At 39.8% G+C, this 27,354-nt stretch overlaps 1 non-coding gene across 1 annotated transcript; it reads right to left on the bottom strand.

Annotated features, from left to right (window-relative positions):
• Positions 1 to 16,758: 16,758 nt before the first annotated feature.
• On the bottom strand, positions 16,759 to 16,830 carry trnag-ucc. Its single transcript has one exon. It is a non-coding gene; the product is annotated as a tRNA-Gly (tRNA).
• Positions 16,831 to 27,354: the final 10,524 nt, after the last annotated feature.

Genomic DNA, 27,354 nt, shown 5'->3' on the forward strand with positions numbered 1-27,354 from the left:
TTCTGCAGCAAAAAAGTGTCTACCTACAAGTACACAATTACTCCACTTAACAGACACGTCAATTATGCCATATCAAAGTAAAGGACAAAATAAAGGATAAAAAATAATTTGGTCACTCAATCCACAACTGTTTTTAGAACACTGCTGTGCACTATTGGCTGCCACCTTTCACCCTCAAAATATATAGTCAATTCACTTTACAATATATTCTGTGAAACACTTTAAGATGCCTCGAAGACGTGATAAGGCGCTATATCAAATGCAAGGATTATTATTATTAGTAGTAGTAGTTTTATATTATTATGGGATTTGTTGGACCCCCTGCAATTCCAGGAGCATTGAGTTTCTGATCTCAACATGGCCATGTACTAGAGGCAAAGAACAGAGAATGTCCACCTGAACAAAGCAGAATCAACCCAAGCTACTCTCCTGAACCTCGTAGATCAGCTGCTTCAGACGTACTGTATTTATCTCTAGCTCAGCCATTAGGAAGGGTGATGGTGCAGGATCTGTAAGTGGGAAGATAGAATAATGAATACATTTCAATAGATTTTTCCGCCAGTTCAATAGTTATGGTTCAGTGGGGGTGAAGAATGCAATATGTAATAGATGGTGGTAAATTTGTAACATTTCATTTCATAATTATCACATCAAATCTGTTACGAAATGACGGAATTTCAGTCTATAATTATCGACTAGTTTCAGATCTGAATAGGCCTGCAGCTTTGGAACAATGGTTCACTCTATAGCAGTTTATTTAAAAAAAATTGGCAACTATTTTTGTTCAGAGTTGATTAGTATAAAACTGTATTTTTATCAGCTCATAATAATCGTAATTTTATCATAATTATCACATTGAATCTTATAAAATGTCCCAAATTTACCATCAATTATCACATGCCACATTTCTCACCCTGAGTATCTGTTTTCTCAACTGAACATTGGATTACATTCAATCTTTAAAATATTTTCACAATTGAATGAGGAAAGAAATCATCCCCATCAATTGTACTTTTTTAAATCAAGTTCTTTGTACTTCAGAAGACTGCAACTGCTTTCCACACTGCCATTATTTTTACCAGCAGAACAATCCAATGTTAATTTCCATCACATTTGTTAAAGAGCACTGCCTTCATTACAGTGGTTTGTGAATTTTTTTTTGTCCAGTGAGGGTTAAAAGCATCAATTTCCTTTCATCGCATACACGTGATGAATTTATGCATTTCACCAAATGTTCAACCGTAAGAATGTGTATTTGTAAACAAATAATGAATAAACAAATACGTTTGCAAAATGTTTTACATGGAATTAGTGCCCCTTAAAGCACATATGTTTTTTTAATAGAATTTGGGACAGTGGGGTGAAAGTTGTAATATTTCATAACAGGTTCATAACGTTTGTTATTGAATGTATTATAAAATATGTCATGAAACTGGACAATTTTCAATCTGTTTCTAAAGACTGGTCATTAGTATGAACCTGCCTTCGTATGAACACTTTGGGATAAAGGATTCGCCCCTAGCCTGTTAATATATCGGTTTCACATTCTTATTATGAAGACTGATAAAATCTTATAACAGATTCTATATTTAGTGAATTTGTTCTGTAACATTGCAATTTTCACTCTCATTGAATTTGTTCCCCATTTAACTATATATTTTGGTATTGTTTTTAGCTTACTTATTCAGTGAACGAAGACTAGAATCTTGCGCTTTATAGTGTGAAGTTAACTGCGGTAGACACAATGGAACTTCCAAATAGTCACTTATGTAACAGGCACATATGTAAGACTGACCTGTATCGATCTGAAACGGTTTGTCTTTTCTGGTAATCTTCAAACATTGATCTTTATCACTCAAGTCTATGTCTAAAAGCAGCAATACTCAAAAATAACTGACGAAGAGAGACTTATTTGAAACCAAATAAGACAAGACAATGTCCTCACAGTATTCCAGAAATAAACATGTAGAGCAGTTTGGCTCAGTTGCTAGCATTCTTGCTTCTCAGTCAACAAGTTGTGGGTTCAAAACCCGCATTGGGAAATGAGATCATAGTCTGTCTAGCTTAACACTCCATAGCAATTTACACCAGCAAAGAAGACTATTCGGCTCTTTTTGTCCGCGCTGGGTCTTTGAAAGAGTAATCAATTAAATTGCATTTGCTTGCCTTTTCCCCACACCCCTGCTAATTATTAAATTTCGATATCTGTCTAGTTCCCACTTCAGAGCTAATATAGATCTTGCCTCAACCACTCCACCTGGCAGAGCATCCTAACAACCCTGTGTAAAATAATTTCTCCTAATCTTCCCATTTGTTCTTTTGCTAATTCTCTCAAATTGATGACCTCTACTAGAGTGCTCCATTGCTAAGAGAAGTTGCCTTTTAGATGAGACATTGAATTAAAGTTCTGTTTGCTTGTTAAGGTGGATGTCAAAGATCTTGTGATTTTACTTGAAAAAGAAAGGAGGTTCTCCTGGTCTCCAGACCCCTCTGTATTCATTGCTCCTTCATCTCATGGCTGTCTATAGCAATTTGCAGCTGCAAATGGCTCCTCCATTTTCCTGCAAAATCAGTCTCTGTACTTGCCAGTAATTGCTTTTGGATGTGATAAGATACTATAAAATAACAAGTTCTTAAACTCTGGCAGTGCTGGTGTGGATCTATACTCTGGTGTAAAATATGTGATTGACCGGTGTTTGAGTGTTACCAGACTTTGATTGTTTTTTCCCACAGTTTAACACTAAAGAGGGTTACATCTGCTTACTCAAAATCTGGGACCTGGGCATAACTTCCAGTAATGCAAAGATATCTGAGAAAATTCCTTGGTTTATAAGTGAAGTAAGACTGAGCGGTAAGCTAAGTGCAACAAAACCCAAAAGGTCAATTGTGTTTTAAGACAATGCAAATCATGCCTTTAAGTCAGCATTCACAACACTTGCCTTTACTGTCTATTTCATCTGCATGGACACTTTAAAAAGACTACATTTCTTCGGCACATTGTGGAACACACATTAGTTTCTCATCACCTAACCTTGAGGACGTGCACACTTATTTTTAGACTGTGTTTCAAAGCGAGGAGCAGGAGGAAGCAGACGCAAACAAGTCATTTGTTCAATAAGAGACAAGCCAGCTCACATCCTAAATCTTTGCTTAAAATAATGTTATTACAGTATTTTGTCTCTGCACTGCTCTGCAGCTTCCACAGATGGGAGACTGGCTGTTTACCTGCGGCAAGTCCAGTGCCAGGCACTGCTGCTCTGTAACTAGTCACTAGGGTGTGTGACAGGCTTTTTGAAGTCATCCTGTGATGCGTGTTATGTGACAACCTAGAAGAGCGAGGGGGGGGGGGGGGAGGGAGAGTGGCGGAGAGAAGCAAAGGAGATATAGCTTCTTGACTGAGGTCCATATACTTTCCTTTAGTGAAGTTGTGTGTCTGACACATGCGGAAATCCATCACCATGCTTAACAGTATCCAAACCAAGTTGCTGAGGAGTCCCGTATCGTAGTGGTTAGCATATTCTCCTCGCGAGCCTCACTTGAATTACACTATATATTATAGCGTTGTCCAAAATTTATCAAATTTGTAAATACAGCCTTACTTTTAGTTCTGAATCTTAGTGGTTAGAGCACTCGCCTTGCAAGCAAGAGGACCTGGGTTTCATTTCTTGGCTGGGCAAAACCTTAGGCAAGTTTCCGTACTCCACACGCCTCTACTTACCTAGCAGTAAGTAGGAACCCGGTTGTTAGTCGATTGATGGATCACTTTTAGGGGATAATATTCCCTCCAAAAAATTTGGGCACTCAATCCACGGTTGTTTGTGGGACACTGCTGTGCGCAATTGGCTGCCGCATTTCGTCCACAACTGCACAGTCAATCCTCTTTACAATATATTCTGTGAAGCGTTTTGAGATGTCTCAATGACGTGATAAGGCACTATATCAAATGCAAGGATTATTATTATAGTAAATATGTTATATTACTATTGTACTGAGTTCCAGATATGTATGGAAATTACTGTATCTCTGGTATGGAGTGCACACTCTCTCCCCGGAGTGACGGACCTTGTTTGCATAAATGTGGACAATTTAGGATTTAAACATTGGCCCAATCTTACTTACTTCACTGTGGTTCTTGTTGTGAAGAAAATATAGCCTCTAGTTGTGAGTCTCACTGCAGACAGCTGAGCTAAGCTCTGTTCATTTCAGTGAGTTTGGAATCGATCTCACTCCTCGCCTTGACAGGAATCTCACAGTTTCTAGGGGTCTGACCTTGGCAACAGGGGGAACCACTGTGGAGGCATGGTTAAAGGATAATAAAAATGGAGCTATGTTTTGGATGAATAAAAACACATTTTACCTTGGAGGACAATTTGTTATGCCAAGATTGCATTAAAAACGGAGAGGGAAAATGAGGCAGAAGGAAGGGTGTGGAGTGTGTTCCAAATGTTCACCCCCCACCAACTTTCCCTCAGAGCCATTAGGCTAAAGTAAAGCAGGGAAAGGATTCTATCAGGAATAGGCTCTTTGCTTGTAAGAGAATGCTCTGTAACCCACTAATTTTATAAATGAGTCCCTACCTTTATTAAATAAGATGAATCAAGATGATGTAAAGTTATGCTGTCACTTTGTTATCATAAAATGCAGAGCAAAATTCATTTTTATGTCCAGTAAAATAGAACTGAGCATGCAGGAGAATTACTGTACCTCTAATCTGAAAGCCTGTGACAATATGCCACTTCTAGGTCAGGTATTGTGTAGATTAACAATGAATGCAGCTGCAGCCTTGCAGGACCAAGTCTCCTGCTGCATCAGCATTGACACTTGCATTCTGCTCCCTCCCAATCCTTAGCCTGTCAAAGCCATGCCTGCTGGGTTACGTGTGGGATTCAAATGATTTAGCTCTGTGGGCTTGTGACCACCACTCCACTCTAGGTTGTGATTATCAGAACTCAGCTTATTCATGACCCCTAACAGGAGCTAGCGAGCTGAGTTCCTCGTCTCTGCTATTTGAAGCCAGCTGTTTCGAACATGAAGACTGACCATTTTATTGTTTTAGCCAGCTGTTCAATGAGATTCCATTTAACTCTTTGAACTCATCACTAAATGGCTTTCTGGTGAATGTTTCTTAATGAGGCCAAAGGTTTAATGGATGGAGCAGCATGATTGTTTGTTTGGAAATGAAGGTGTTCCAAATTCCTTTCTGAATCCATTGCTGCCTGGCTCAAAAGCAAGATATGTTCCTGTTACATAATCATGTAGTTATTACAACATAATAAGTGTTCCTTACTTCTCAAATTAATCACATTTGAATACAGTCAAATTCCTCCCATGAGACAGAGCATTAGGCTGAACAAATAAGTAAGCACCAGTAATCACAGTCACCAGCAGTCTTACCAAAGAAACTCACGTTCTGTTTGAAATGAATTGTTTTGTACTGACAAGATGTAGCCTCAGTAGTGATCTGATTATTGAACAGGTTTCAGGGGGATTCACCTCAGATAAATTCTGAAAACTAGAGCACACCGGCTAGCACTTTCTTCTCTCTCTACTTGCAGATCACACAGCATTGTTCTTCCACATCAAGCTAGGACATGTGGCCCAGATGGCAGACTTCTCCCCAAACTCCATTAAAGGTGCCCCTGCATTGGCTCTGCAAATGGTAAGGATATGGTCAGAGTACTTTGCCTCCTCCACCTTGGGTGTAATGCTTCACTTACACACAGTGATCTATCAAGTGCCAATAATCAATGGACTGTATTGTACATGAGTAGATTTCCCTGTAATTTATTGTAACAGAAGCCTGGTAATATTGTAGACCCCATGTCAGAAATACAATACACCTTCAGGCCCGCCATCATAAATTGTTATACCTTCAAATTGGGCTCTGTAAAACTTCTTAAGTGACAGCAGAAATGGAAACACAATCCTGCAACAGCATAAAAATAAACATAAAGTAAAAACCTAGCCCTATACAGTAACCTCCTGGCTTCCTGACTCCGGGTATCTGGAATTTGTACCGAGCCGGACTGGATTCCAAACGGAAACATTTTAAAAATGTCCTTGGGCCGTGCGTAGACTCTCGCCGGCCACTCTCTTATCACCATCGTTGCCAGAAATTCTGGCTCGCTGGCCAGATCTCCCTCCGCCCATGAGCCCAGCGATCTGAGTTTTAGTGCATGTATATATATAATTCAGTGAAATTGCAATACCCAATGTGACAATTATCATTGGTTTAGAAGTTGAGTCAAGCTGATATTCCAAAAAGTGGCACTGAAATTACCCCATCAGGAGTGGCAATTCAAAGGCGCTGTGGTGTGAGTTGGCTCAAAGGCTTGTACAGCAGCTTTCAACCCAAACATTTTTATAAAGTTAGGGTTGGAGGAGGTGGCCCATCGTCAACTGGGACACTGTCAGGAGCAAAAATTTATACAGTAGGAAAATTATCACATACAATACACAGTCACTACATTATTTCTTGTGAAGCACTTTGAGACGTTTTGGTGATGTGATAAGTTGCTAAATCAAGTGCAAGGATTATTGTTATTTCTCACTGATAAATATGGTCTTCAAATCTCTCATGTGGAATCCTCTGCAGCCCTACATTCCAGCGCATACTCTTCCCTCATCTGACTCATGGCCTTGCTCCTCCCTACCTCTGTGACTTCCTTAGCCCCTAACAACCTGTCTGCTCCCTCCGATTAGTGGGCTCCAGCCTGCTTCACGTCCTCCCATTGCCCGTTCCACCACTGGCGGGTGGGCCTTCAGCCTCTTTGCCCCCACCCTCTGGAACTCCATCCTACAGTCCCTCTGCCTCGGATTCCCCCCCCCCCCCCAACTCCTCCTTCAAGACCCGTCCCAAGATTCTCCTCTTCAACCATGCCTTCTTTCACCCTCCTACCCCTACACTTCTGGCTCTCCATCCTTCCTGATCCCAACCAGTAGCTTGGATGCAGAGCCCTAACTGTCCAGCACCTTGAGATGTCTTCCTGACATGAAAGGCGTTATACAAATGTATGTGTTGTTGTTGGTTTACTGCTCGTTCCCCAGTGCCTTTGCTCCACTATCAGTGGCTGAGTCTTCAGCCATCCCGTCCTTGTCCTTGGGAACTCTCTTCACTCTGCCTTGCTACCCCTTGTCCTGCTGTTCTCCAAAAGCATAACCTTTTCAACCATATTTTTGATCAACATCTTAAATCTTCCGTTTTCCCTGTTACCACAACATTTGTCAAGAATTGAGACATTCATTATGTGACAGGCACTATATAAATGCAATTTGTAGGTGAAGTACAATTATCATATCAAATGTTGCATTTTCACCCAATATTAAACATGATTATGTACCTTGCCAATTTCAGGCAGGAAGCTAATCTCAAGCATCAGGTGCTTACCGCAAAACAAAGCAGTTCAATCTGAAGGTTTATAACATAAACTCCACCTCACTTATATCACTGCCGGCTATCCATAATTCCCTGTTTATCGGTCAGAGGTAGGAAGATTTTGGTAATGGGTATCTATGAGATTATTAGGCACTGCCTTTAAAACTACTTGGTTGCTAAACCTATTCTTAATTTAACATCACCTGGTGTTCAAGAAATACTATTGACATAACTGATGAAAAATCAAAAATGATTCTCATGTGATGGCCTACTGGGGGTGCTGTTGTCAATTTCATTGAAAATAAGCAGAAAATGTTCCTGCGATTATTGCCAAACTACATAATTCACCTAGTAGGGCTGGAACATTGAATTGTTAACAGACCCTAACTAATTAAAATATTCAGGCGATGATGAATCAGTGAGAAACCACTAGATATCTTCACAGAATACATTGTAAAGTGAATTGACTCTATGTTTCGCCCACAAATATACAGTCAATTCACTTTAGAGTGTATTCTGTGAACCGCTTTGTGACAACAGCAACAACAAATTACATTTGTATAGTGCCTTTCACATCGAGAGGACATCCCAAGGCGCTGGACGTCTCGAAGAAGTGATAAGGAAATGCAAGATTGTTATTCTTATTCTTATATGGGCAAATTTTGAAAGGAAGCAATCAGCTTTGCTCACAGTAACCTTGGATTGAGTAAACAAATATTTTTATTTGATGGGGTGGGAATGTTGGTCAGAACACCAGGAGAAACTCCCTTCTTTTTTCAAATAGTGTCATACGATCTTTAACATCCACCTGAACAGGCAGACGGGAGCTCAGCTTAACGTCTCATCTGAAGGATGGTACCTCCAACAATACAATACCCCCCAATACTGCATTAGAGTGTCAGCTTAGACTATGTGATTCCAAGTCCAGACATGGGGCTTGAATCCACATCTTCTGACTCAGATGCGAGAGTGCTCTCCCTGAGGCAGGCTGACACCTAACTGTAGGTCTAAGTGGAATTTCTATCCATGTCCATGAGTGCCTTCTGTGATGTTCCTTCCTGCATTGTTAACTGGATATGACTGGGCTGTAGCAGCTTGTGTATACTTGGCACTTGATTTGTGAACCTCAACTGAATTTCAACTCATAATAAAGAATAAATATCTGTTTTATTTATGAGCCCAAACGCTTCACAACATTACAAAGCAGAGTTAAACAGCACACAGCAAGTCGATGTGAGCATGTCTCTTCATTAGTGAGCTTCCTGAGTGGCACTCCCTCTGGAAATTCTGTCTCTCACAAACAACACTGCCATCAGGGGCTCTTCCAGTAGTTTACTTGCTTCCTTCCCTCGAGACTCTTCTATGCTCTTGCAGTGTTATTAACTGTTCTGCTGCAACCTGGGGCATGATTTTCCCCTTGGCAGCTAGCAGACGATTTACAGGTGATTTTTCCTCTTGTAAATCCACTTCCATCCAAACTCTAAATTTTTTAACAAACCAGTATTCGCTAAAGGCATTGCAAGTAGACTTGACTGCCATTTTCTTTATCTGATGCAGAGAATCGTGGACAGCAGTGGATAGTAATTACCACAAATTCAACCTTCCATTGATTCTGTCAATCATAGACAACTGCTGCCCTGGAGAACTCTCGACCATGTAGAGGAAGCAATTTTTACTTATGCAGTAATGTTACCACTCATCGACTGTCATGTAAGCAGTGAAGCTTTGGTGCTATGGGTGGTTTTGGCGATAATACCGCTGCACAGGATTTGCTGACTGTAGTTGAAATTTACTGCCCTGAACTAAAAAGGTAATTGAGCCCACCGTGATCTCATTTATGTTAGTCCTTAGGTATGTTTATTGGTTTTGAATCATTTATTCTGCACTCTCCTAAGTCCAATTTGAAGTAGGTTCCAACTTGTATTGTGCTACAGCCCAGTTTACTTCTCTGAGCTCTTTACTCTTCTAGGAGGCTCTGAAGAATTCAGCAGAAATCCTCCCTAGTTTGACATAATAATCAATAATAATCCTTGCATTTGATATAGAACCTCATCACATCGTCGAGATGTCTCAAAGCGCTTCACAGGATATGCTGCAAAGTGAATGTGAATTTTGTGAGCGAAACCGGCAGCCATTTGCACACAGCAATGTCCCACACAGCCATGGAGTGAGTGACTCCAGGGAGTTTCTCCTGGTGTCCTGGTGAACAATCCCCCAAATAAAATTGGTCGCTCGTTTCATGGCTGTTTGTGGGATGTTGCTGTACACGTGCTGTTGCATTTGCCTACAAATACACAGTCACTTCATTTCACTGTAAAATCCTGTGAAGAGTTTTGAGACCATCTTCCGACGTGATAAGGCGTTCTATCAAATGAAAGGATTATTATTTATTATTACTTGGGTAGCAGAGATATTAAGGGGCATGACAAAAAAACAGGACATTGAAATTAAATGATCTGCCAAATTCTAATAAACTAGTGGGACGGGTTTTAAAGCTGAATGGCCTCTTTCTGTTCCTGTTTTCGTAGGTTCCTGAGACAATGTAGGACTTTAGATGTGCACTGTTTAACTTGCTTAAAACTTGCTTTTGGAACCTTCTTTGAGCTAATCAAATTGCCTCTTGTTTTAATGTTGCTCCGGCATCGAAAATATTGGTGGAAGTAGAAAGGCTGAAAGAGCATGTGAAATGAAAAAAGGCTAAAATAGGTTAGATCAGTTAAAAATGAACAAAATAATAAAAATACTGAAGAAAGAGAGAGAGCAGATGTGGAGAACTGAGACAAAAGAATTGCAATAAAGACAAGTTAAAGTCTTTAAATGTTTTGAAATTGTATTTTAGTGTTTCATTTTTGTAGTTGAGAGTTAATGTTATGGAATAAAGCTCTCTTGGTACTTTAGTAGTTTTAACAACAGTGCACGTGTGAATGAAAGAATATAAAACTGGTTGCCTCAGAGAAACAGGAATTTCCTGAGTTCTGATGGCACTCTGCAGATTAATACATCCCAACAACTGATTATAATATTTTCCCAAATGCTTTCATTTTTGTTTTACAAGAATCACAAAATAATGCAATAATTCATTCTGTTTACTTTTTAAGCAAGTAATGTTTTCTCTTTAAACCCTAGTACAATGCATGACTAACATTTGTAAAAAGGTTTTCAGATTTTATAGCAAAACAGAGGCTGGAGTGCAAATATATATATATGCATATATATATATTATTGCAAATGCAGTGTAAAAAAAAACTTTAACATTACATATTAATGAAATTTGGTACCCAGGGGATAAACATTGAAACATCCGTCAGAGTGAAGGTGATGCACCCAGGACAATTAAAACATGTTTCAATATATAAAATGGTTAGTGACATTATCTGCATCAATATTTTTAAAAAATGACTCGGAAAAAGATGAAGCTGCCTATTTATTCACCAGATTATCAATATTCACAAGATAAGTAGTTAGAACCTTAGAATTATACAGCACAGAAGGAGACTATTCGGACCATCGTGTCTGTGTCGGCTCTTTGAAAAGAGCTATCCAAATCAATCCCACTCCCCCGCGCGCTCCCCATAGCCCTGCAAACTTGTCCTCCACAAATAATTATCTACTTCTCTCTTAAAAGTTGTTATCGAATTGGCTTCCACCAAGCTTTCAGGCAATGCATTCCAGATTCGAACAACACGCTGTGTNAAAAAAAATTCTCCTCTTTTTTTTAACAACTATTTTAAATCGGTGTCCTCAAGTTACCTACCCACTCGCCAATGTAAATAGTTTCTCCTTGATCACCCTATCGAATCCCTTCATAATTTTGAAAACTACTATTGAGTCTACTCTTAACCTTCTGTGCTCCATGGAGAATAATCCTAGCTTCTCTAGCCTCTCCTCATAACTGAAATCCCTCATTCCTGGTACAATCCTGGTAAATCTCCTCTCCAATGCCTTGAGATCCTTCCTAAAATGTGGTGCCCAGAACTGAACACAGTACTCTAGCTGAGGCCTCACCAGTGTTTTATTAAGGTTCATCAGAAGTTTCAGGAGAGTAGGTATTTCTGGAATAATGATCCACAGTGTTTCTCAGATAAATTAGGTCTGTAGCTGTTTCCAGTACACACACAAAAGAAGGATTGGGGCTATTGTTGAAGAAACTTCAGGAGAGCAGACATTACTGGAATAATGATCCACAGGGACAGCCTCTGAATGAAACAGCAAATCAACCACACTGGCACTCAAAATGGCCCTCACAATGCTGCATTTCACAGACGTCTTGCCAAAGCACTGAATGGCAACTCCTCTGAGATGCACAGAGGAGATGCTGTTTGTGGACTGAGGCAATCCAAGGATGAGAGAGGCAACTTACTCACCTAAATAGACTGAGCCCATTGCTATCATCCATTGCTAAGCAGTCATTTAACTGCTTCTGGTGGAAGCCACAAAATAAAGCTTCGGGAACAGAGCCAGTGCCTTAAAACTTTGGATGCTCTCTGGCTCAAAGTGTAGGATGAAGATATTGAGAGACAACCCAGTTCTTGTCTATCAGGTAATCTAGCCTCATAACACAGTCTTTGAAGAGGTGACTCTCTGGGGGATGCTTATAAAGTTATGATAATATCCTTTGATTTGTAATATGACCTGATTGGTTTTGACAATTGGCCAAGGTTATGTTAGTTGTTTGTGGTCCGCTTCTTCATTCCCCTTTTTATCCTTAGCAGTGTTTTCCTTGCTTGGCTCAACAATACTGTATGAGGCACTGAATGTGACGAAGAGATGGATGTGGAAGAATCACACATGCTTATCCTGAGGCCTGGCTGACTACCTCTAGTACTTGACAAAACAAATATATCCTGTGAAGCATTTTGAGACGTCCTCCCAACGTGAAATGTGCTTGATCCAATATAAGGATTATTATTGTTATAAATCAGCATCTTGGCACAAGTCAAGTCTTGCTGTTACTGGCAGGTGTTAAATTTGATCCAAAGAAAGCATTGATTTCAATGTGTTACTGATAAAGGGTCAACTACACTTGTGTTCTTAATTTGCACCTACAAATGACACAACTTTGTTTTAAATCTGCACTTCAATAATGTTAAAATAATGTTAAAAATGTTAAATAATGGAAGCGCAGCACACAAATTTACTTATATCTAAACAGATTATTATGTCAGTCCCAACATTTACCTAATTCGCTTCTGTGGTTTTTGTGCTAATGGGATAAAAATTGTGAAGTATAATGCCACATCTTTTATGTTTGTGGGCATGCTGGGCTGTGGGTGTATCCCCCAATTTGGCATGATTGTTAAGTCCAAATACACCATTGGACTTGCCAGTTGTGTGACATGGCATTTGAGTGTGGTTCTCGGGTACGGTGTCACCTCAATAAAACAATCTAAATCAGATTGGTATCCTGAGAACCAACACTTAAATACTGTGCTACACAGCTGGCAACTCCAGTGAAGGTTTAGACCCAACCACTGTCAGGAAGAGTCACACACCAAGGCTCGTAATTATCACTTCACATGATTGCAATTTTTGAAATGTCATAATTATCACCCGTGATAATTATCACATCACATGTCGTACGTTTCAGCCTACCATTGTTAATGCAAGCAACTCTAATTGTATTGCTACACTGCCTTACTGTAGTCTATTACAGGGGCTCCCAAACTGGGGTCTGTGGTCTTCTGGGGGTGGAGGGGAGGTCGAGATTGCACAGATGCAATTGTATTTTGACTCACGATTATGGTTAGTAAATATAAGACATTGAAGAAAGTAATAAAGTATTCAACTATGGATAATCTGAAATTTACAAATATTTTAAAGAAAACCCAACAGGAAGTGTATTTACCTTCTGCTTCAAAGGTCTAGGCACTGAGTAACTTATTTTTCAAAGTACTTTGAGGTACTTTTAGCTAATTTATCAATATCTCACTATTAAGGGGAATACCACACCTGTGCATCACTGTGCCTAGAAAGGTTTCACAGGAGTAAATCATTGATTTGAAAACAGTGTAGATTACTTTTGATTTGGACAACTAAAATTTATGTGAAATATCACCATAGTGGCGGTGACAGCAATAGCAGCCTTTATAGTATAAGGTAGATTTTGCATTTGTATGTGGAAGGAGGGGACTTCATGAAGTCAATAGAACCATACTTATGTTCTTGAAATGGAAAAGGGTAAAATAAATTGTGAAATGTTTTTGGAATAAAAACACAGAAGAGCAAAGCTGACAGAGAGAAAATGTCAATTAGACCTCCAAAGACAAACTTCACGACAGATGGGAGCTAAACTTCTCTTTGGACTGTTAGATCATCTAAGGTCAGCTTCAGTGTTACTCACTGAGAAACAATCATTTCTGAATCCCCTGGAGTTTACAAGGGGGCAGCTTGGTTCAGTTGGTAACTCTCTCACCTCTGGATCAGAAAGTTGTAGGTTCACATTACATGTTGGGACTTGGAACTCAATGTCTAGGTTAACACTCCAGTGCTGGGGACTGTTGATTGTCAAAGATATCGCCGTTCAAATGAAATGTTAAACCGAGGTCCCCTTTGTTTGTTCAGGTGAATGTTGAAGAATCCATGACACTATTTATAAAGATAATAGTCCTTTCATTTGATATAGCGTCTTATCATATCTTCGAGAATATACTGTAAAGTGAATTGACTGTATATTTTGTGGGTGAAATGCAGCAGCCAATTGTGCACAGCAGTGTCCCACAAACAGCCTTGGATTGAGTGACCAAATTTATTATGATTCCTTTTTTTGAAGGGAATATTCCCCCCAGAAAAGCGATCTGCCAATCGACTAAAAACAGGTTCCTACTTACTGCTAGGTAAACAGAGGTGTATGGATTAAGGAAACTCGCCTACGGTTTTACCCTCCACCCCCCACTTCCCCTGGGAATCGAACCCAGGTCCTCACACTTGCTAGACAAGTAGTCTAACCAATACTCTATAGGACTCCACAGGACTCTATTTGAAAAAAGAAGGGAGTTTTTCCTGGTGTTCCCAATAATCTCCCAATAATCCTCTGATTAAATTGGTCATTCAATCATTAGCTATTTGTGGGCCACAAATTGTATATTGTGATGTCCTACAAATATGCACTCACTATACTTTGCAGGAAAATTCTGTGAAATGCTTTGAGATGTTTTGGCATGATAACCATGCTATAGCAAATGCAATGATTAATATTATATTTTATAGTTTACTGTGGATACATCAAGCATCATTTGGAAGAATAGTAACAGATTCCTACTTTTCATATATAACAAGGAAGTATTAGTAAATCTTATTTTTTGTATATAACAAGAGCATCAAATAATGTTTGATTTGTGAATCTCTTTTTCAGGTTTGAACCACTTGTTGCTAAACATACTTGTTAAAAGAAAGTCTAAAATATTTGGCTGTATTATTTGAAGAGCTTTCAGTGGTTCACAATTGCTAATCCTTCACTGAGGGTATCACCATGTTTTTCGCAGCCAACATGAATGTCAGCCTTCATACTAAGCTGCTTTAGCCAGGTATAATGCACTCAAAATTGCCTACATGGTACCTATTACCCAAACAAGATAATCTGGACTCATTTTAAAGGCTGTTTTGCAATTCAGATGACTTATATACTGCTCATTCTTTCTACTGTAATCATCTAAGCCTTTTGGTAAGGTTATTGTCAGGTATCTATTATTCTCCATGTACCTAGTTATGACTCATCAATTCAGTACATGACAAAAATCAATGCAAAGAAATGTTGCATACACATTCTATTTTTCTTTCCATAAACCACTGAATTATTGCAATCTGCATTGTATATTGGTCTATATAAATTCTAGACTTCACTGACTCAACTTTACTATTGTTGTTAAAATTATTATATGTTTATATGTTCCAGATACTAAATTTCCTTCCCCATTGTTTTGTATGGCAGCTTCAAAATAGGTTGCATTGCCCTTTAAAACAAAAGCTTTCCAACGTATGCAGAAGAGAGGACATCAAAATATTATACTCACCAGCACTTCTTAGTTCCACATGTATATTATTTGCTGCAGTGTGCAAGAATCATAATTGTTCGTATAAGGCCAGAAAATGTATCATTTTGCAACAGTTGCAGAAAAACCTGTCACAACCTTGTAACTCCAGAGACCCAAATATTCTCAGGGTCTTAAATTGTAAGGTTATGCAGAAATCTAGAAAATAGTCATGTGTGTGTAATCGGTTATTTTATACCTTAAGAGAAATTCAAGACCTAACAAGAATTTTTGAAAATCATAATTTTAAGATCGGAACCATTTTGGGATCTCAATTGCTTTTGCCAACTCATGGCATCAAGAAGAACCAACAGGAAATACGATTTGACCTCTAATAAAGATAGGGGTTTAAATAAATTTAGTTCTTCTCATCTAGATCTATACCAAACTGTGCTTATAAACAACAGGTACCTGCTAATGCAATACTGTCCTAGATATACATCTTTGTGGAATGATGCCCAATAGATACACAGCTTGAGGGGATAAATTTGACACTAATGCATGACAGTGTATTGAATAAGCACGTGTCCATGTGGAGCTTCTTTACAATTGAAAGAATTAATCTCTTTATATTCTGAGAAGTCTGAGTCACTGGATATATGCCAAGACAGACACAAATACTTATTAAGAAATGACTACAACAACAACAAAATGACTAATATAAAATACACAGATGACGCAGGTGAAACATTTTACAAATAATTGCAATAAAAAGATTCCAATTGAAGCCAATAATAATGGACTGGGTAACTTCATTTCATGCAGGAGGGAGATCTCAAATGATCATGGAAAAGACCTTGGGGAGCTCAATGCGAAGTCCTTAATTTAATTTGTGGTCCTAAATCTCCATCAGAGCTGTGGCCCGTTAATATTGTGTTCAGAGCTCAGAGTTCACGGTCAGTCCATAGTGAAAGGTAATGTTAACTCTGCAGACAGAAACTGCCTCAATGATGTACTTGGGAACACTCAGCAGGTCAGATGCTGCCTGACCTGCTGAGTGTTCCCAGCGACTTCTGTTTATGTTTTCAGATTTCCAGCATCTGCAGTATTTATTTGTCTTTGGGGGTCTCAGTGGTATTGATTAGTTGCAGTCAGGAAATCATGATGCCAAGATATAATAATAATAATCCATGCATTTGATAAAGCGCTTTTCACGTCTTCTAGACGTCCCAAAACGCTTCACAGAATATACTGTAAAGTGAATTGACTGTATATTTGTGGGCAAACGCGGCAGCCAATTGCGCACAGCAATGTCCCACAAACAGTCGTAGATTGAAAATGACCAATTTATTATTGTTTTGTTTTTTTGGAGGGATTATTATTAGGCGTGTGGAGTAAGGAAACTTGCCCAAAGTTTCGCCCTGCCTGGAATTGAACTCAGGTCTCTCGCTTGGAAAGCGAGTGCTCTAACCACTGAGCTACAGGACTCCACACCCATATACCTGCACCCCTGTCTTTCATTGTTTATGGCTAGAGAGAAGAAGTACTGCTTTAGAGAACTCTTCAATTAAATCCCAATAACATTGAACTGACAATACTACAGGCAGGAGAAAAAAGACTGAATTCACTGTTGAATTGAAATGGTCACATTTTTCCAGCAAATTAAATATTTGGGAATAGTGGTAGAAAATAATGAAAAATTAAGAAAATCCTAGAAAAAGAGAGTTAACAAATTAAGTGTTTTTTTTATATTAGCCACCTCACAGTCCTGTATGTCAAATGTAGCATTGTCAAACCTTCCCTCCTCTATTTTCCCATCCTATCCTATGTTGGTTTCTTATCTTACTCTAGTTATTGGAATTTCACACTTCTCAGCCCTGTCAGCTCTACCCTTGTTTCGCTTATGAATAGCTAATTAAGAGCCAATTAGCTACCTTTTTTGCATGTAAGAGAGTGATTTTTATTAACATCTTCACAACGTCCTTTTTTCTTGCCCCACATGTTTTAAAGGAGCTCACTGAGCCACTGATTGAGTTTTGCTTAACAGTTACATCTGTAATGTTGGTGCAAATATGTGACCTGTCCTTTCTGCTGTGGTATTCTTGTTCCCATCTTCCAATATTTTCTGCTTTCATTTCAGATTTTCAGCAAATTTCATTTATTTTTGGGTTCTAATTTACAGTATTCTTTTAATAAGGAATCTGAATCAGACCCGTTCTGGTGAAGGGTTCTGGACTCGAAACGTTGACTCACTTTCCTTTCTCCATAAGATGCTGCCTGACTTGCTGAGTGTTCATACGGTTCTCACCTCCTCCACCTACCCGACCTCCCCCTAAAACTCTCCGAACCCGTACGCAACCTAGGTGTCAGGTTCGACCCCCAATTATCTTTCATCCCTCACGTCCGGTCCCTCACCAGCACCACTTTCTTCCACCTTCAACCCATCGCCCGTCTCCGCCAATACCTTACTCCAAAAGCCGCTGAAACCCTGGTCGATGCCTTTGTTACCTCTCGGCTGGACTATTCAAATGCCCTCCTCGCCAGTCTCCCTTTACTGCCATCCATAAAATCCAGGTCATACAAAACTCTACCGCCCGCATTCTTACCTGCACTAAACTCCACTCCCCAATTATCCCAGTCCTTGCCAGACTGCACTGGCAGCCTATCCCAGAGAGGATCGACTTCTTGTCTTCAAATCCCTCCACTCCTTTGCAAACCCCTACCGCGCTGACCTCTTCTCTCCTCGCAACAATGCCCGTTGCCTTCGTTCCTCCGGATCTGGCCTCCTCCTTGTCCCCTGAGTCCTCCGCTCCACCCTCGGCGGCCGTGTCTTCAGCCACTATGCCCCGAGGCTCTGGAACTCCCTTCCTCACTCCCTTTGCCTCGCCCCCTCCCTTCCTATTTTCAGGTCTCGGCCGAAGACCTTTCTTTTCGACCGTGCCTTTGGTCACCTTCCTCCCCCTTCCCCCTGGCTCGACCCCGAGATCCGTTACTGTGAAGCGCTCTGAGATGCAGTTCAGTGTGGAGGGCGCTATATAAATCCAAGTTGTTGTTGTTGTTGTTCCCAGCGACTTCTGTTTTTGCTTTCAAATTTACAGCAAATGCAGTACTTTGTGCTTTGTTTTATACCGTAAAGTGAATTGACTGTATATTTTGTGGGTGAAACGTGGCAGCCAATTGTGCACAGCAATGTGCACAAACAGTTTTTTTGATACCTCCATTATTTAAAGTTCTCTCATTCCACACATTTCCTGGTTAATGTGTAATGTGATCCATATCTGAATTCTACTGAAATAAAACAGTAAGCTGTCTCTTAAATTAATCCTGTGTCTCCCCTCCTGGTAATTTGTTGGTTACCTCTGCATAAAGAAATACTTTAAACAATGCTTTCTGTTTCTCTGTACAAATAAATACTTTAAACAATGCTTTATGTTTCTCTGTATAAAGAAATACTTTAAACAATGCTTTATGTTTCTCTGTATAAAGAAATACTTTAAACAATGCTTTCTGTTTTGCCACTTCAACTCTCCCTCCCACTCGCACTCTGACCTCTCCATCCATGGTCTCCTACACGTTTCCAATGAACCACAGCGCAATTTCCCCCACCGCCCCCTTTGTTTTGCATTACTAACACCTCTTTCCCCCTGTTTTGTTGCAACCCCCCCACTTTGTTTTGCATCATTAACACCTCTTTAACCCACCATCCCCTGTCCTCTACCCCATTTTCTCCTTTGTCTTCCTTGCCCTGCCTCGCCACTCTCTGCTAGTCATTAAACGCCTGTGCCTCCCAACATGCCCCAGTTCTGACGAAGGATCATGGACCCGAAAAGTTGACTCACTTTACTTTCTCCTTATATGCTTCCTGACATGCTGAGTGTTCCCAGCTACTTCTGTTTTTGTTTCTGTTTCTCTTGTAGATCTTGAAATCCTTTTTTATTTGATTTTTATTGTCCCGCATTATCAATTATTATCAATTTTAGTTCCTCCGTCTATGCGTACCTGAAGCAAACAAACACTGAGATTTCTCCACTTTGTCTCTTTGTTCCTCTCTATGCATAAGTTTAAGTGTCTGAATTTCATGTTCGTTTCTTGGATATTTCTCATTTTTACATTTCAGGGTACAGTAACCTTTAAAATGTCCTGAGCAGCAGGTGGAAGAATCTTGTAGTTAGCATATAAAAAGTACAGTATTGTGTTATGGCGCTTAATTTATACCCTCATTTGTTTTGGTGCGTGAGTGGGGGAATTTATTGTTGGGGTTTATAAACAATGTCAAGCATGAATTTCCACTTTGGCAATTCATGAAGATTTTGTCGTTGGAGCATCTGCAAAGCATAACATAGTGTATATACAACTGCAAAAAGTAGCTTCAATGTGTGGATTCCTTGGAAGGTCACCTATCCTACAAGGCAGCTATTGAGAAGATCTCAATTTACCTCCAGTACCCTACCCTTTGGAACTCCATCCCACATTCCCTTCACCTCGCTCCCTTCCTTGCCTTCTTCAAGGCATGCCTCAAGACCCTTCTCTTTGACCACGCCTACGGTCACCCTCCTACCCTCCCTGCCTTACCTGATCCCAACCCCTTCCTGCTCGGGTCCAAATCTCTGACTGTCCAGCACCTTGGGATGTCCTCCCGACATGAAAGGTGCCATACAAATTTAATTTTGTATTGTATTGCAATGTGGGATGTTTGAAGACATTCTTGTCAAACATAATTAATTTAAGACTGTCAAAGAATTCCATCTTCTCTCAGAATTCAGCGACAAATAATTCTTATCAGTTTTATTACAAATGCAGCAGCCAATTTAATGCAATGTCTACAAGCAGTCATGAAATGAATGATCAATTTTATCTGGAGGATTATTGTCAAGGACACTGGAAGAAGCTTCTTTCTCTTTTTGTAAAGTGCTAAGGGATCTTTATCTTCCCTCTGAACTGGTAAACAGGACCTTGATTTTAACATCTCATCCAAAGGACAACACTCTGACAAGAACAACAACATTACATAATGCCAAACTTCCTCAGCTCAAAGTTCTGATATGGAACTTCAGTCCACAACTTTCTGACTCAGAGGTGAGAGTGCTACCAACTGAGCCAAATTGATATCTGTACAATGAATGTAACCTCCCACTACCTTTCTTCCCATTTGACCAACCACTTCACCAAATGAGGACAATTGGATTGGACAGGTGGGAAACCTATCCCTCAACTTGTCTCATATAACTACAACAAAACACAAAATACTGCAGATGCTGGAATCTGAAACAAAAACAGAGAGAGCTGGGAAAACTCAGCAGGTCAGGCAGCATCTATAGAGAAAGGAAAATGAGTCAACATCTGACGAAGGGTCATGGACCCAAAATGTTGACTCATTTTCCTTTCTCTATAGATGCTGCCTGACCTGCTGAGTTTTCCCAGCTCTCTCTGTTTTTGTTTCATATAACTACAGTTGGTTTCAGGGCTTTTATCCCTTCTTCATCATTAGAAGCTTGCTCGTTTCCCACAAAGATGAAAACTTGGGAGTATAAGAACAATAATAATCTTTGCCTTTGTTATAGCTTCTTGTCATGTCCTTGAGACATCTTAAAAGTCTTCACAGGATTTTATTTTGAAGTGTGTATTTGTAGGCAAATATGGCAGCCAATTTGCAAGCAGCAATGTCCCACAAATAGTCGTTAAGTGAATGATCAATTCTATCTGGAGATTATTAGCCATGAGAAACTTTCCTTCTCTTTTTGCGGAGTGCCATGGAATGTTTAACATTTAATATAGGCAGATGAAACCTTAGCTTAATATTTCATCTGAAGGATGGCAACTCTGACAAAGCAGGGTGGATAATCAAACCCATGTCCCGCTATTCCCTTTGTTAGCATTCCAAGCTGCTGTCCTGTCATACACCCAGTCAGGTGAAACTACTGGGAAGTAAGAACAGGAAATGAATTATTCTGCACTGCTCTTCTCTACCTACCAACAGCTGGTTATAGAGTGAAACCTTCAGGCTGGCTTTCAATGCCAGGGGTTGGTGTGTGAATATACAGGAAAGACTAAATGACTAAAATCTTCATGGCTGAGAAGTATATAATTTCCTTTTGGAAAAATGTTGAATCCAGCTCAGTTAACTCTGCTCTTTTTAGAAACTATTCTGGCATAGTATTCTGTATCACTGCTTCTAAACTTCATTTTTAATATTAAAGTTTATAAAGAGCTGTGGCACGTAATTGTTCACTCCTCACTGAAACAAATTTAAGATCCAGTACTGTGTTCAGATCAGAGTAAAAGGACCATAGTACAGAATTGTCCTAGACTTTGATGTCTAATCTTGCCCTCACCTCATTCCCTCTCGCTCCTTTACCTTGTTCCAGTGCCTTGGGATATCCTCCCAACATGAAAGGCGCTATACAAATGTAATTTTGTTGTTATTGTTCAAGGTGCATTTCAAGACCTATCTCTTTGACCTACCTCTTTTGGTTATCTATCCCATTCCAGTCCCTTTCGTCAGCTACCACCCTTAGCTCAGGTACCAAGCTAGTATTGTTAAGCACCTTGGGTTGTCCTCCTGATATGAAACATGCTATATAAATATAAAATGGCATTTACTGTAATCTGGAAACCGACAGTGACTGCGTACTAAGTGTATGGATAATGCAAAGCAATGCAATGAGGAAGTGCGGTTTAGCACTCCTGCTGAATCCTACCGCGCTGTAAAAGCTGATATAATGCTATTTCTATACATGAGACACATAACATTTGCCCAGATCTGCAGGTAGTTTCTCTGGCTGCTATCCAGTTTGTATTGAAACACTAAACAAATTAATCCTGGCTGCTTATTAACAATGCAGCTTGTCCTGTTCTCAGATATCAGCTGCTCTGCCATGGTAGGCATACCATTTACACAGTTCACCACACACTTGCACAGAAGCTGACATTGAGATGCACAGGAGCCATATGTGAGTGAGTTGACAGCTTCTTTCTTTGTGTATACCTCACTTAGAATGGGAAAATCATTGAATGTGAAATAAGGAGTGTTTAGACTTTTAGAATTGTCATCGCCTGCTTTAACTATATGAGGACTGGAATGTTTTCTTGGTTTCTGAGGAATGACCTTGGTTTCTGTCGGGCTTCCTTCGTGCAATAGTGTACAACTTTTGCACTGTGATATAAGTTTTCTTTTATTTCAAACTGCCTTAAATATTTTGGTCATGTTTAGATTTTTGGTTAAAAATAATATCAAATCAAATTAATTCTGTTAAATTGCCCGTACCTATGTTAGCAACAATTATGTTAAATCACACAAACTGAAATTGCAGTGAAAAGTCAATTATCACCGACCTCAGACTAAACACCCCCCACCGCCCAACCCCCAACCTGCACCAACCTCACTCCCACACAGCTCCCCTTCCCCCTCCTAAAGCGAATGATAACTGTTGGTTGCTTTTATCTGCGGTTTGGTTTAATATAATAATTAGCACCAGTGACCCCACTTCAGTTACAAGTCATAGATTGTTGGTTCAAACCCCATATTGAGATATTAAGATTACAGGCCACTCCAGTGCAGTTTTGGAGGAGTGTTGCATTTTCAGAATTGTCATTGTTTGCATGAGGTAAGGTCGTATCTTTCAAATCAGATGGATGTTAAAGATCCATTACTCATGGTTTGTCCCGGTATCCTGGCCAACAATCCTCCAGATAAATTAAATTAAAAGTAGTTTGTGGGAACCCACTGTGCACAAATTGGCTGCCACATTTACTTACAAATACACAATCACTAACAACCCTTGACAAAAATTACCTATGACTTTGCTATGAGATGTTTTGACCTTATAGGTGTTATGTCAAATGAAGGATTATTATTAAATAATCAAATAAAACAGAAGTAATTGTTTAAGCTGGTTGTCTTAGGATCCTGATGAGGTTGTACAGTACAATCAAGGTTGCAGCTGAGTTTCTTGGTCACTACCTCAGTCTGGTTACAACTTCAAAGGATTCATAGTGTTTGGAAAATCAGAAGTGGTTTAACCTCAAAAGTGAACTAAAAGGACAGGTATCTTTTTTAACCATCATGTTTGATTTGTTTTTCTTGCACGTCACAATATTCTTTTATGTTCTACAAACGATACGATATCACAAACCCCTATGATTCGTTATCCCACATTGGGACTTGGAATCACATTGTCTAAGCTGACAATCCAATGTAGTGCTGGGGGGTGTGCATTCTATCGGATGAGATGTTAAACTGAGGTTCCGTTCAGGTGGACGTTAAACATCCCATGGCACTATTCGAAAAGAAAAGGGAGTTTCTCCCGGTGTCCTGGCCAACAATCCCTCAAATAAAATTGGTCATTTCAATGCTATTTTTGGGACATCGTTGTGCGCAATTGTGCTGCTGCATTTGCCTACAAATCTAGTCGCTCTGTTTCACAGTAAATCCTGTGATGAGCTTTCAGATGTTCTTCTGATATAATAAGGTGCTATACCAAATGCAAGGATTATTATTATTGTTGTTATTCTCTGTCAGAGAGGATATTCAGACAACCTATTCCAAGCCTCTGCCAATGTTCCTCTGTAACCAGCTGATGAAGTTAAGTGAAAGTAGTTGGGAGTGCCTTGGGAGGCACCTTGTCTATGTTCTAGGTCTTGCCTTATTGGCTTGTCTAAGATTGGGAGTTCATTTACAGGAAGCACAGTATAAGCATGTGAGCTGGCATCCAGAGTAGCACTGATACAGTGTTTCAGCACACTCAAACACTATATTGGAAACCCCATATAATTGTTATCAATGAATTCTGGCAATCACAGCCCAGCTTTCACAGTTATAGAACACACAACTTCTCTGGTTAGATAACATGAACTCAAGGAAGAATTCAGAAAATGCACTTATAAAAGCTCTTAGTTTTTTCCCTGTTACCCACAACAAGAATAATAAGAATTTCACATCTTTCACGTACGATAACATCTCACAGAGATGGGAGGAGCCTGATGGGGGACCTGTAACAGGATAGAGTTTGCCGAGCAGAGAGGGTGAGCAAAAGAATGGGCTCGGAGATTACAAAGAAGGAGGTGCATTTGCATGAAGGAATTTTTTAACCAGGTTCAAACCAGAACCTTAGGAGGCCAGCCGAGCGGAGGCTTCGGGTGGTGGAGTGGGGGGGTAAGCAGGTCGATTAGGTAGGGAGGTGTAAGGGAATGAAGTGATTTGAAAATGAGTGAGAGGATCTTGAAGTCGATCCGTTCAGTGATCCGTTCACCTCTCTCTATTGTCATAACTCTTCTAAACACAGACTTCTTTGACCATGCTTTTGACCAACATTCTTCTACCTGTCTTCTTCACGTCTTGCTTGGGAATCTAAATCATTTGAGACATTTTACTATGTGAAAGTTGCTTAAAAAAAGTGAAAGTTGTTGTTCAAATAATGAGAAGAATTTCAATAATGAACCTTTTAAAAAAAGTTATAAGGAACTGGCTTTCGGGTCTCAATAAACTCCCACATACCCAAAATATGTATAAAAAGAATTAGAATTTTCAATGCTCTCTACTTATCATAAAGATGATATCTTTGTGATACCAGTCCTTCCCAGACTCTACCAGTCATCACACCAATCCTTGCCTGGCTCCATTGGCTCCCAATCACTGAACGGATCGACTTCAAGATCCTCTCACTCATTTTAAAATTACTTCATTCTCTCATACCTCCCTACCTATCCGACCTGCTTACCCCTCACCCCATCACCCGCTGCCTCCCCTCGGCTGGCTACGGCCTCCTAATTGTGCTTTGTGCCCACCGCTCCACCATCGGTGGCTGTGCCTTCAGCCACTATGCCCCGAAACTCTGGTCTCCCTTGATCGCTCCACCTTGCCCCCTCCCTCCCCACCTTCAAATCCTAACTAAAGACCTTTTTTTTTTGATCGTGCTTACGGTCACCTCCCCCTTCCCTCTCCCCTTGGCTCGTTGTCAGACTCCGCCACTGTGAAACTCTTTGGGACGCTACCCTACATGAAGGGCGCAATATAAATGCAAGTTGTTGTTTTTGAAAACATGTTTCTTGAATACACTCAAAGTGGATGCTTATTGAATAGCACGTTAATTTGATTAATATGCTTTGTTTGATTTCAATTTAAAGAATTATGTATGTACTTATGCCGTTTTGCTGTTTATCACTACAGTTCTCGCCAGGTTTCAATGTCTCTCTGTCTCTCAATGGATCAATTTTGAGGTCCTCACCCTCACTTACAAATCTCTTCATGTCCTAGCACCCCTCTGTCTCTCTGATCTCCTCTTCCTACCCCACTCCTCTACTTGCTCCCTCTTCTTAGCTCCACTTCCCCTGCTTCTTCAAGCCAATCGGTGGACGAGTTTTCAAATTCTATATCCCTAACCTCTTGAACTCCCTTTGTCTACCCCTTCACCTCATTCCCTTTGTTGGTCTTCAACTCATATCTCAAAACCTACTTTTTCAACCTGCACTTATGGCCACCTCCCCCTACCTCCCTGCTCAGTGTCACTGGAAAGCGTTCTGAGCTGTTATGCTGTGTGAAGAGCTGTATAAATGAAATTTGCTGTTACAGAGTGGTGCATGTTCACACAGTTTTCTCTTTGTGTAATTTGGCTACATACCCGGCAATAACAATCTGGGAAATGTAGGGTAATTAAGCACATCTGTTCCATGTTTTGTGATTGATCATTCCATGTTTTGTGACAGATACAGTCACCTAAGTGACTAACATGGGAAGTGTTTAAAGAGGTGTAGGTTGGAGCACATGGCTGAGGAAGATGGTGTAATGAACATCAGACGCAAAATATTTGAGTTGTTTCAAACAAAAGCATGCGCTTTGTCCTCTATTCAGTGTACTAAGGACACCCCGGTCGTACTAATGTAATTACATATGTATTAGAACATTTCAGCTGCCCCTTATTAGAGCCCATAGGCATGGTTTCATTCAGAGATTAGGCTGAAACTGCATTGCTGAGTTGGGAGCACAGACCGTCCGTGTTGCAGATCGAACGTACTTAGGAACAGATGCAAAAGCAGCGGATTGATTCTCAAAAAAGCCTCTGTTCTAAGCAGAAAAGTATCAGCAGTTAATGTACTGCGGTTGTTAGAACACGGTATCATGCAATATTAATCACACCACAAGGCTTTTTACTACATGCATATTAACCCAAATTAAGAACTATAACATAAATTATCACCTTGAACCATAACATATAGAAAAAGCACAATTCCCCCATAGGTGTAGAATGCAACACTTTAACTATTCAAACACTTGCATCATTAATAACAACAGCAAACGGAGTGGGTTGCTTTAGAAATAAACTTGATTAATGCAGGAAAGACACATGATTGTCTATGATGTATCAAAGCACCATTGAATTGTGTTCCATGCAATAGGCTAGGAGAGTCTAACTACTCTTGCATAAAAGATTCCTGAAAAATATTCTACCATTTCTCACTGTGTTGCAAGATGTACAAATAATTTGGATATCTTGAGAATATTGTTAGGAATTTACTTATATCAGGATTGCCCAACTATGTTTTCTATCAAGCTGTTTTTGTTGAAAAATCGTACAAAAATGTATGTAGTTTCTCAAAAGAACAAAGAGCAATTTCTAGTTCATTGCCAACATAATTATTTCAGTCTTGCACACTTTGTAATGAATAATACATAAGCATTCAAGCTCCACTTCTTCCCAAAAGGAAGTGCCTTTTCTCAGCAGTGTCACAGGATATGAGTGACTAATTCATTATTTAAACATGTCAGTAGTTGCAGCTCTTAAAGCCTTTGATTTCCTTTACACTTGAACTGTACAATAAGATATGCACTAATTTTGAGCCAGACATTTCACAATTTATTGCACTTTTTATGTGAATGATTCTTCAACACCATTGTTATAACCACTAAAGCAGCACATGCTTATCAATTATATACTGATTGTTTGCAGCATTTCATGATCATCTATATAACTGAGCACGACTGTCAATAAACATGGCCGAGATCTGCCAGCTCTGTAT

Source organism: Callorhinchus milii, unplaced genomic scaffold (assembly GCF_018977255.1).
Source record: "Callorhinchus milii isolate IMCB2004 unplaced genomic scaffold, IMCB_Cmil_1.0 Scaffold1, whole genome shotgun sequence".
Classification (NCBI taxonomy): Eukaryota; Metazoa; Chordata; class Chondrichthyes; order Chimaeriformes; family Callorhinchidae; genus Callorhinchus; species Callorhinchus milii.